General features: G+C 39.2%; 1 protein-coding gene across 1 annotated transcript in view; it reads left to right on the top strand.

Moving 5' to 3' along the window:
* The first annotated feature begins 7,193 nt into the window (after positions 1 to 7,193).
* The window catches only part of kansl1a (KAT8 regulatory NSL complex subunit 1a), a 56,448-nt gene continuing 52,131 nt past the window's right edge, over positions 7,194 to 11,510 (top strand). Inside the window, exons 1-2 of the mRNA XM_020453820.2 lie at positions 7,194 to 7,231; positions 7,858 to 7,934. The gene's annotated coding sequence lies outside the window, so the exon portion shown is untranslated. The remainder of the gene's footprint in view (positions 7,232 to 7,857; positions 7,935 to 11,510) is intronic.

Genomic DNA, 11,510 nt, shown 5'->3' with positions numbered 1-11,510 from the left:
CTATAGAATTGTCACATGCCTTACTATACTTCATTCCCAAACATTCTATGAATTCATGAAAATGACCATATCTAAGTGCATGATTGTCAGAATTTTTTTTTTTTAAATACGGTGAGATATTCCTCCTGGGGATATACAGTACCAGTCAAAAGTATGGACACCTACTAATTAATGTTTCTTAATTCTTACTATTTTCTACATTGTAGAATAATAGTGAAGACATCAAAACTATGAAATACACATATGGAATCATGTAGTAACCAAAAGAAAAACTCTTGAATGAGTATGTGTGCCCAAAATTTTGACTGGTTCTGTATATGAACAGATTTGAATAAGATTTCATGTTGCTAAAACGCTGTCAGTTTCACTTTAACTCTGCAAATGAACAGAACGTCGGCATTTATCCCTTACAAATGTTTATGTGGTACGAACTCAATTAAATGAATAGTCACAACTCTTTTTTTTTTTATTATGATAAATTAACTTTTTACTCTATGCTGTACTGCAGGTTGATTTTTTGGAATTGTTTTTCATAGCAGTGTTTTTGCATGTTTATTTGTTTAACCTTTAACTAACTAGACAAGTCAGTTAAGAACAAATTCTTATTTACAATAACGGCCTACCAAAAGGCCTCCTGCAGGGACGAGGGCTGGGATTAAAAATGTAAAATAAATATAGGACAAAACACACATCATGACAAGAGAGACAACACTACATAAAGAGAGACCTAAGACAACATAGCAAGGCAGCAACACTTGACAACACACCATGGTAGCAACACAACATGACAACAACAACATGGTAGCTGCACAAAACAGGGTACAATATGAATCCTGACTTAATGAATTGGTGATTAAAGAGCTCAGCCATGTGCTTCCTGTCAGTAACAACCACATCATCAATGTTAAGGGACATGGGCAGCTGTGAGGAGGAGGGTTTATTCTCCAGGTCTTTAACCGTTTTCCAGAACTTCTTGGGGTTAGACCCACAGAGAGAGAACTGCTCCTTCAAGTAACTAACTTTGGCCTTCTGGATAGCCTGAGTGCACTTATTTCTCATTTGCCTGAACGAGAGCCAGTCAGCCTGAGTATGCATGTGCCGAGCCTGTCGCCAAATGCAATTCTTGAGGTGGAGTAACTCTCCAAGATCACGGCCGAACCAGGGGATGAACCTGTTTTTAATTTTAATTTTTAAAATTAACAATACCACTGAAAATATCAAAAAAGATGGTCCAAGCGTCTTCGACAGAGGGGTTCAATCTCATTCTATATCATTTTACAGAGGCCAGTTCATGAAGGAAGGCTTGTTCATTTAAAAAAATGTTGCAAGCGTCTATGATAAATCAGGACAGGTCGTTTCACTGAGCAGCCATTATGAACACAGGCTGTAAAACAGTAATCACTAAGGTCATTACAGAAAACACTAGACTGGTACATATCAGGATTATTTGTGAGGATAACATCAAGGAGAGTAGCCTTTTCTGGGTGTTTGGAGTCATACGCTGTGGGATTGGTATTAATCTGAGAAAGATTTAGGGAGTCCCATTGCTTTAGGACTTGGTCAGGTGGTTTAAGTATATCTCAGTTTAGGTCACCTAGCAGGGCATATTCAGACTTAATGTAAGGGGCTAGGAGAGTGCTTTGGGCAGGTAGGGTACAGGCCGCTGCTGATGGAGGACGATAGCACCCAGCAACAGTTAACAAAGATTTATTTGAAAGTTTAATGCTTAAAACCGGCAAATCAAATAGTTTGGTGAGAGACTTGGTATAGACAACCGAGCACTGAAGGTGATCCTTGGTAAAGATTGCCACTCCCTCACCATTGGCAGATCTGTCTTCCCGAAAACAGTTATAACCAGAAAGGTTAACATCAGTGTTCAAAACACTCTTCCTTAACCACGTCTCAGTAATGACCAACACATCTGGATTGGAGCTGTGAACCCACACTTTCAATTGATCCATTTTAGGTAATAAGCTTCTCGTGTTAACGTGCAGAAAACCCAGTCTTTTACTAGAGCAGAAATCAGTGAAGCAGATATCAGAGCAGAAGTCAGAATTGGGGCTAGCAACAGTAGATGGGCCAGGGTGTACATGCACATTTCCAGATATCATCAACAGTAATACAGTCAAGGCACGGCCAAGGACCGGGAGAGCTTTGCTGTGCTGATTTATGACATCAGAATGTGCATCATATGGCAAGAAGATCATATTCTACAGCAATTACATCAGGTAACATGAATACAAAGCTGGCGAGGGGTGGTTGGAATAGGACGAGAGGCCAAGAGTCCTTGTATCCAATAGAGTCAGAGTCCCGAGGGTGGGAACAAGCAGTCTGTCCCATGGTTGGGTAAAGAAAGTTTGTAGTCAACAAAACATGCAGGAGCCATGCGGCAAATAGCAAAATGCACAAGACAAAATTAAAAAACATAACTTGGGGCCAGCCATTGTAAGTTCAGAGTCACTCTCCCCAACAGTGTGTGTGTGCTGGAGGCGAGCGAAAGCTCAGGAGAGAGGGGGGAGTGTGGTGGGGGTACCTGTACCAGACAGGGGAAGACAGGCCAGGACAGGCGGTGAACAGATCGCAAGGTGGAATCCAAGCAGCAGGCAACGGGAGTAGGTGTCACACCCACTTGAGAGAAGCTTTTATTCCTGGAGGCAGATTTCTTGTAGAAAATGCCAGTGGGTGGTCTTTGAACAGCAGGAGGGGGCTTCAAAGACTCCTGCCACTTGTTGGGCCCAAAGGCCTCGACACCTTTCTCTTCACACCTCGGTACTAATTGAAGTTGTATCTGGTCTGTCCTAGCAAGCTTGACAGCCTTAACTCAGCATTCAGTCCCCATAAACTAAAATATATCATTGTAATGTCCTTTATTTTGGATTTTTTTCATTTTACTTTTTCTTCTTGGCTTTCAAAATAGCATCAGACCAAACACTACTCACTCAGTTCCAGGTTGGATCGTGTCCTCAGGTCTCTGTTTGTTTGCTAGAGCACCCTCCATATAGCTTGGAAACAGGAAACCTTGGTAGCAGTAATATATCTGGTTCATTTTGGCCCAAATTAGGTTGTAGGTTTGGAGTTTTGATCTGGAGCGAAGGCCATGCCGTGGAGGGTAGCATCCTGCATATGTCCCTGCCAAAAAAATCCAAGTTTATCTAACTCTAAATCTATTGATTTGTAAAAAATAAAAAAAACATGTTGAAAAATGTGAGAGCTCACATGCGGCTGTGTCTCTCTCTCTCTGCCTCTCCAAGACTGCATGTACATTAAGTGTGTGAGGACAGATACTGGGAGACGAGAAGCAAGTACAGGGAGTAAATATTTAATAAATAACCGAAATGGCTTAGGTAGTTTCCTCACACTGTTTCTAACCCTTGCAGTCATTATGAATGCAGGTTGCGGGTGAATAAAAAATATATACTGTTGTATATCCTAACTCTGGCTGGATTAAAATAAGAATTACATATCACTTTGCAAACCAGCATAATGTGACTTGAAGGTAGGGTTGCAAAATTCTGGTAAATTTCCCAGGTTTTCCAAAAATCCCTGTTTGGAAGATTCCTGGAAATCCCCCAACCAGGTTTTTTGATTTTATCTGGGAATTTTGGGAAAGGTACTGGAATTTACCCTTTTTGCAGGCCTGTAAACAATTATTTTCAGACCACTTTATTAGGGTAAAGCTAGGCCTCAAAATAAGGCCTCATGAGACATGTAATGTATTGTCATAAAGAGTTTAATTATAATGATAATATATGCCTAGGAATTCACTTGGTAAAGGACTGAAAATTAACTAATTCAACAACCATGTATCTTTCACTATCAAATACAGCAATGGGTGGTACTGATAGACTGTAATAAATGACATCACCCCATTGTTTACTATGAGAATGCTCAGTGGCACATTTGAGGATCAGGAAGTGTTATTTCAGCAGGTCGCTGTCTTGCTCCATGGAGGAAGTGATGTTGCAGGCTAGCTTAGTGCTGCCTCCTCTCATGGAGTATCTCAAGTTGAAGGCTGACCAAGGTACTGCAGGCTGCCATTAGCAATTACATTATCCTTATAACTTTGTCTGTGTGTGATTTTAATGTAATCGGTTCAATGATGTACATCTGGTAAAATATAAGTAATTATTGCTGCCATGATTTTGTTCAGAAAAATGTTTTACATCCACAAATATTGACCATAAAGATCCTTATTTCACCATTCACTATAATGGGAGATCCTGTTTTCTGGAAACAATACCTGCTGTATCGTGGTTAGCCTTCAACTGGACATCCTCAATGCGAGGGGGCAGTTGTTCTCATCTGGTGGCAATTCTACAATTCACTTGAAAATGCAAGGCGTACTGAGAAATTATGTTGGAGGCGTGGCTTAGTGGGGGCGCTAAGCTGATACAACTCAAATCAAAGGGACTCCCTTTGGCCAAGATGTTCAAATGTTCATAAATGACCAGCATGGTCGTATAATAATAAGGCAGAACAGTTGAAACTGGAGCAGCAGCACGGTCAGATGGACTGGGGACAGCAAGGAGTCATCATGTCAGGTAGTCCTGGGGCATGGTCCTAGGGCTCAGGTCCTCCGAGAGAGAGAAAGAAAGAGAGAATTAGAGAGAGCATATGTGGGGTGGCCAGTCCTCTTCTGGCTGTGCCGGGTGGAGATTTTAACAGAACATGGCCAAGATGTTCAAATGCTCATAAATGACCAGCATGGTTGAATAATAATAAGGCAGAACAGTTGAAACTGGAGCAGCAGCACGGCCAGGTGGACTGGGGACAGCAAGGAGTCATCATGTCAGGTAGCCCTGGGGCATGGTCCTAGGGCTCAGGTCCTCCGAGAGAGAGAAAGAAAGAGAGAATTAGAGAATTCACACAGGACACCGAATAGGACAGGAGAAGTACTCCAGATATAACAAACTGACCCTAGCCCCCCGACACATAAAGTACTGCAGCATAAATACTGGAGGCTGAGACAGGAGGGGTCAGGAGACACTGTGGCCCCATCCGAGGACACCCAATCTAGCCAGCTAAATTAACTTAATGACAAAAGAAATGGCTTAACTAACTAACATATTCCTATCAATTGTAGATATTTTTGCATGATTCGTCATGACGTTACATTTGCTTCCATCCTAGTATTTTTGTCAGCCATCTTCGCTGAAGAAAGTCTCCAGCCTTGAGTCGCATAGCGTCAAATTCGGCATGAGAACCACTCGATATGATTGGTCGCCGCTGGTGTTTTGCATATAGTTGGGAAAAATGTATATTTTTCACCGCCTTGGACGGAAATGAATGGGAGGGAGTTATGTACAAACGACCCATGTCGACGCTGCCGTTTGAGCATGCTTTTGGGGCACAGTCGATAGCGCGCTGGAGGTTTTTAGACCTGCTCCCTGCCTATTTCATTACAATACTATATACTATTATATCCTACAGATATACTACATATTCTATTCACGTACTTTACTGTCCATAATTACTTTATATCCCATCACATATATACTGTAAATATTTATACTCTATACTCCGACATTGCTTATCCTACTATTTATATATGTCTTAATTCCATTATTTTAGTTTTATATTTGTGTGTATTGTTGTGTGTTTTTTTATATTACTGCACTGTTGGAGCTCGGAGCATAAGCATTTCGCTACAACCCCAATAACATCTGCTGAATGTGAATGTCTATGCGACCCAATAAAATTTCATTTGATCTGATTATTTGGTTTGCAGCAAGAATTTTCCCCCAAGGGAAAACGCCGCCTCAAAATGGCTTTTGCCTCAAATTGGCCTGACTGATTTATGGAAAGTATGTGTAGACTATGTATCCATTAGTTTGTATTTCAAAATAACTGTTGACGTTGACATTTAAAATGGTTAAGGTACGTGTATAGACGTCCCAAGGATATGGGATACTTTTATTTATTTATTGTTTTATTAATTTGTATTATTTATTTTTTATTATGAACACAACAAAACAAAACAAAAACAGAAATATACAAACAAGTGTACATAAACCTAACAGACAGGGTTATTACATATCAAGAATCATTTTCAATTTGTTAAATACTTTTATGTATTGCTTTTTTGTTTTTACATTTACTGAGAATTTAAATATTATTTTGAAATGATATCTTAAATAATGTGAAGAGGGGTTTGTTCTCTGCCCACTTCATTTTATGGATACAGAATCTTCCATGAAAGATAAACAAATTAACAATGAAAGTTAAATCAGGGTCCATATCATTTGGATCAAAATAAAACATAACATCGGAGTCTCTCAAATTAAAATTCATAGTCGTTTCTTTTAAATAAAATCTACTAACTCACTCCAAAATCTTCTGACATAAGAGCAGTCCTGAAATAAATGGTCAAGAGTTTCTGGGTCACAACCACAAAATACACATTTGTTATCAATAACTATTTTAAATCTGTGTATAATAAAGGTCTTTACAGGGTAGATTCTATGAATGAGTTTGTATGATACTTCTTTCACCTTATTAGATATACAATATTTACGAGACAACAACGAAACTTTGTTCCAGTTCACTTGTCCTGGGGCTGCATTCCAGTACATTTTAGCAGAGTGAATTGTAACCATTTTGACATAGTTTCCTTATATACATGTTATTACATTTATAGTTTAAAATGTCAATTCCTTCTAATTGTATTGAGGCTACAAATTCCTCAATAGTTTCACTTGGAGTAGTGTTATATTCTCCTAAAAGAATAGCACCTTTAGGGACAGCTCTAACAACAGTTTGATACTCCTCAGGAGTGAATGTAACATTGTGTGTTCTCATAAATGCTGGATAATCATATAGTTGTCCATCATTATTCAATCATTGTTGAACCCAAATAATGTTGTTGTCAAACCAGTTCTGGAAAAAAAATACTTGTTTTTGTATTTTATGTCTTTATTATTCCATATTGTATACCTATGTGGGGAAAAAATGTGTTTGTACATGAGGTTCCAAGTTAGAAGTACTTGTTTATGAAAGTTTGCAAGCTTAATAGGGATTTTACCCATATCAATGTTGCATTTTAGTAAGAATTATAGACCACCATGGGATATGGGATACAATTGACCCTTCACTATTTCCGCTGTAAGGCTTTTAATAAAGAACGACAGCTACGTAATCCAATAAAAAAATGCAGATTCACAGTACTGGCCAATCGCTAAGCTTGTAGGTGGGTGTTATCACCTCAAGGATCGGTTGGTTACTGCACGAACAGGTGAGCGTGCATATTCTTGTTTTTGTTCAGAAAACTAATTTAATGGATAAAGGAAAAACGTTCAGTGCACATCTAACCACAGACTTGTTTGTGATATCGGTATTTTCTGTTTTTGCAGTCCAACAGCCCATAAAACAGCATTATATTGCTCACTACTTGTTAGCTGCACTTCGTCAGCTAGCTAACGTTAGCTTTTGCGAGCGGTCTGAGGGAGAGTATCAACATATTTAAATGACAGAAATTATGATTTCAAAACAACTGGGGAAGTATTTATTTCTGTGATATGATGCCCATTATTGCGCCGAAATGCACTGTTACATGCGTTAGCTGATGTTAATGTTTAACTTGTACAGTAGCTTTGCTACTTAGTAGCTAACGTTAGCTAGGTAACGTTATCAAACGTCTCTAGCACAGCTAGCTAGCGCTACCTGTCTTAAAGGGACATTACACTCCAAAATAATACGCTTATCAGGTCTTTCTGTTGAGATAAGTGCAAATCCCAGGTCATGTTTTGTTGATGTGCCATTTGGCTGTGCCATTCAATTGGGGTTGAAGCATAAAGCTGGACACAACCAATGGTGATTTTATTTTTCTATTTATTTGTATTAACCCACATTTTTTGTTAGGTAGTATCTTCTTGCAAATGAGTTTTGGAGATTTGGATCCAGGCTACTGTTTTTCACAAATGGACCATACATTACAGGTAAGAGATGGAAAAATTAAAAATGTGTAGCCCCAACTACATTGTACTACAACGTCATTAATCTTCTTGAGGTATGTATAACTAATTCAACAGGTCAAAATGTACTAACACAATAATACACACAAGAAATAGTATGCACAGTGATGTACAGCAGCCTCGGAAAAGAACACTGCGGGGTAGGGCTGGGCAATATGGCTTAAATTATGTCTTGATTTTTTTTCAAATTGATCAACGATTCACAATCTCTAAATGAGCTTTGTTGTACAATGTAACGGTCATATACACTGCATTTCAAACAGTCAGCAATAATCTAATGCGTTCAGGGCTTGTGAAATTATACCTAATAGTCACAGATCTGGCTTTCAAGTCTTTATGGAAATGCCCCTTTTTGTTAAAAAATTTCCATAACATGCACAATACATTCATTAATAATGACTAACTTCTTGTAGCAGGCATTATAGAAGTTATGTACAGATCTCATAAACAATCTCTCAAGCACAAACCCATGTGCTAGTGAGTAGCCAGCTAATTGTTATTTCATGTTTAGCATCTTGGATCTATTTGCTAGCTAACAAGAGAAAAGTTGAATTGTTATGAACACATCCTTCTGTACGTCTTCAACTGTTTGAACAGCATGCTAGCCAGTTTACTTTGTTCAGATGTTGAAGTCAATTGCCTACCTTATTTCTCAGAATGAGAACGAGTTGCTAATACCTTAATTGTTTTATGCTTATTGCACATTTATTAAACAGACTAGACAGCTCGTATAACAGTCTTTGTCTAAAATGTTGCTAGGGGGTGTGTGGTAAATTGTGTGACAAACTGAGCATTAATTTTTCCAGAATCAATGTTCAATGATACTCCTGTTTTAGTAGTGTCTGCTCTGCGTGCAATTTGAGGAGTTGAGACATAAAAAGGGTATCGTTAGAAAGGTTACAGTAAAATAATGTCTTTCGGTGTCCATAGGACTGATTCTGTTGGACCAAACCTCAAATTCAAATAGCTAGTTGAAACTGCTTGTCAGAGAGGAAAAAGGGATCTCTCATCTTTGTTGTGAGTGGCAGGGGGAGGGGCTTGGTGGGATTTGAGTATATGGGAAGGTGCACACAGCAGAGAAGGAACAAAGGAGACAAGACCAAAAAGACATGAGTACAAGCAGACAAATGCTCATAAATTAGATTTTTTTTAAATGAAAAGCTATATTCTTGTCATACAGGCATTTTGGAATATCGCCTTAAAACATGCATTCAAATTTTATGGCCCTACTGTGAGTCAGAATTTTTTTATTTTACCTTTATTTAACTAGGCAAGTCAGTTAAGAACAAATTCTTATTTTCAATGATGGCCTAGTAGGTTAACTGCCTGTTCAGGGGCAGAATGACAAATTTGTACCTTGTCAGCTCGGGGATTTGAACTTGCAACCTTCCGGTTACTAGTCCAACGCTCTAATCACTAGGCTACCCTGCCACCCCAAAATGTTGAATAATATTCCATTTCAACTTGCTGGTTTGTCAGGGGGTCGGTCCGGTCCCTTGCCTCGTTTTAAGGCTATTTAACCTTTTATTCAAGCAGGAAGGCCCATTGAGACCATGGTTTTTTCTGCAAGGGAGCCCTGCAATACAAGACCAGCAGCAACTGCATATAGGGCAAATAAGCCTGAAATAATGACTCAAATCTGGCCTGTGTGTGAGTAAACAAATATAAAGTAATGATTGGATCCTAGCAAATCACAGAACTGCAAGGTGTGGCTCAGAATCAGAAGTTCACCAGACTGGGGGAGGTGTTTGGAGGGAGATGATTCCTGAGCATTGGGCAGAACATGTCTGGTGAATGTGATTGAGGGTGTCCGTGGGTTCTTAAGTTCATTTATCTAATTTAAAGGCCCTAAGTCTTTAATTTATCAAAGGTCTTAAAAAATGTGATGGAGATGACTTATGTTTTTGACTGCTGCTTAATTGTTTCCACCACTGCAAAACATTTTTTTTTTTAAACATGAAATGATACGAGGTGCACTTTCAAGATGTTAGAGCGCTATCCACATGTGCACAGTTCATGTGCAGGTTGAGCCATTGCCAGAGGGGCCTATAAAATTTGAAGACCACTCCCTAGCTGGGATAAAAAATTACAGATTTCTTTTGGTTCTAAAACCATTATTTGGTCAACACTAACTTTCATTGCCGGAAGCAGGTTAATGCACATATCTGCCCTATCCCTGTTTCGCTGTCAACTCTAACACCCTTTCCCCCCTCTGAGAGATGCATTCTGTTAAGCACAAGCATAGGCTACTGACAGTTGATCAACATTTTGAAATGTAATTGTAGGGAAAAGGTTCAACTGTCAATAGAGGAAATAACCAATTTACAAATATAGGACATAATTGAGATGATGCGCCAGCAGAACGGAGCAGAGTGTGCCACTTGTGGTATATACATCAAGTAGCCTATTTAGGCCTACCAATGGACAGTTTTTGTAGGACATAAAATGTACTGTTAGATCAATTGCATGGCTATCTAGCAACAATATCATATTTACAGTTATCAACCTAGCTGATGTATTTTGAGTTCCCACCTCATGTGGTAAATAGCCAAGGTCAATATGCACAAAAACATGCAGGCAAATTCATCTCTAAAGAGCCAAAAATATGTGATTATTCTGGATCCTTTTTTGACATGTTGCACATCAAAATATAGCCATCATGCATTCCCTGAACTAATAGATAAATAGCTACATTGTGTGACAGCCTGAACTCAAAATTGATTTCTCACCTACAGTGCATTTGGAAAGTATTCAGACCTCTTGACTTTTTCCACATTTTGTTACGTTACAGCCTTATCCTAAAATTGATTCAATTGTATTTTTTCCTCATCAATCTACACACAATACCCCACATTTACATAAGTATTCAGACCCTTTAATCAGTACTTTGTTGAAGTACTCCCATTCTTCTCTGCAGATCCTCTCAAGCTCTGACAGGTTGGATGGGGAGCGTCGCTGTACAGCTATTTTCATGTCTCTCCAGAGATATTAGATCATGTTCCAGGACATGGAGACTTGTCCCGAAGCCACTCCTGTGTTATCTTGGCTGTGTTCTTAGTCGTTGTCCTGTTGGAAGGTGAACGTTCGCCCCAGTCTCATCAAGGATTGCTCCGTTCAGCTTTCCCTCAATCCTGACTAGTCTCCCAGTCCCTGCCACTGAAAAACACCCCCACATCATTTATTTATTTATTTATCCGTTATTTTACCAGGTAAGTTGACTGAGAACATGTTCTCATTTGCAGCAACGACCTGGGGAATAGTTACAGGGGAGAGGAGGGGGATTAATGAGCCAATTGTAAACTGGGGATTATTAGGTGACCATGATGGTTTTGAGGGCCAGATTGGGAATTTAGCCAGGACACCGGGGTTAACACCCCTACTCTTACGATAAGTGCCATGGGATCTTTAATTATGCTGCCGCCACCATATTTCACAGTAGGGATGGTGCCAGGTTTCCTCCTTGGCATTCAGCCTTCATTTCTCAGAACAAGAATAGACTGACGAGTTTCAGAAGAAAGTTATTTGTTTCTGGCCATTTTG

The sequence above is a fragment of the Oncorhynchus kisutch genome, linkage group LG20, assembly GCF_002021735.2.
Source record: "Oncorhynchus kisutch isolate 150728-3 linkage group LG20, Okis_V2, whole genome shotgun sequence".
In the NCBI taxonomy this organism is placed as follows: Eukaryota; Metazoa; Chordata; class Actinopteri; order Salmoniformes; family Salmonidae; genus Oncorhynchus; species Oncorhynchus kisutch.
The sequence above is the reverse complement of the archived record's forward strand: the minus strand, read 5'-3'. Positions and strand labels throughout refer to the sequence as shown.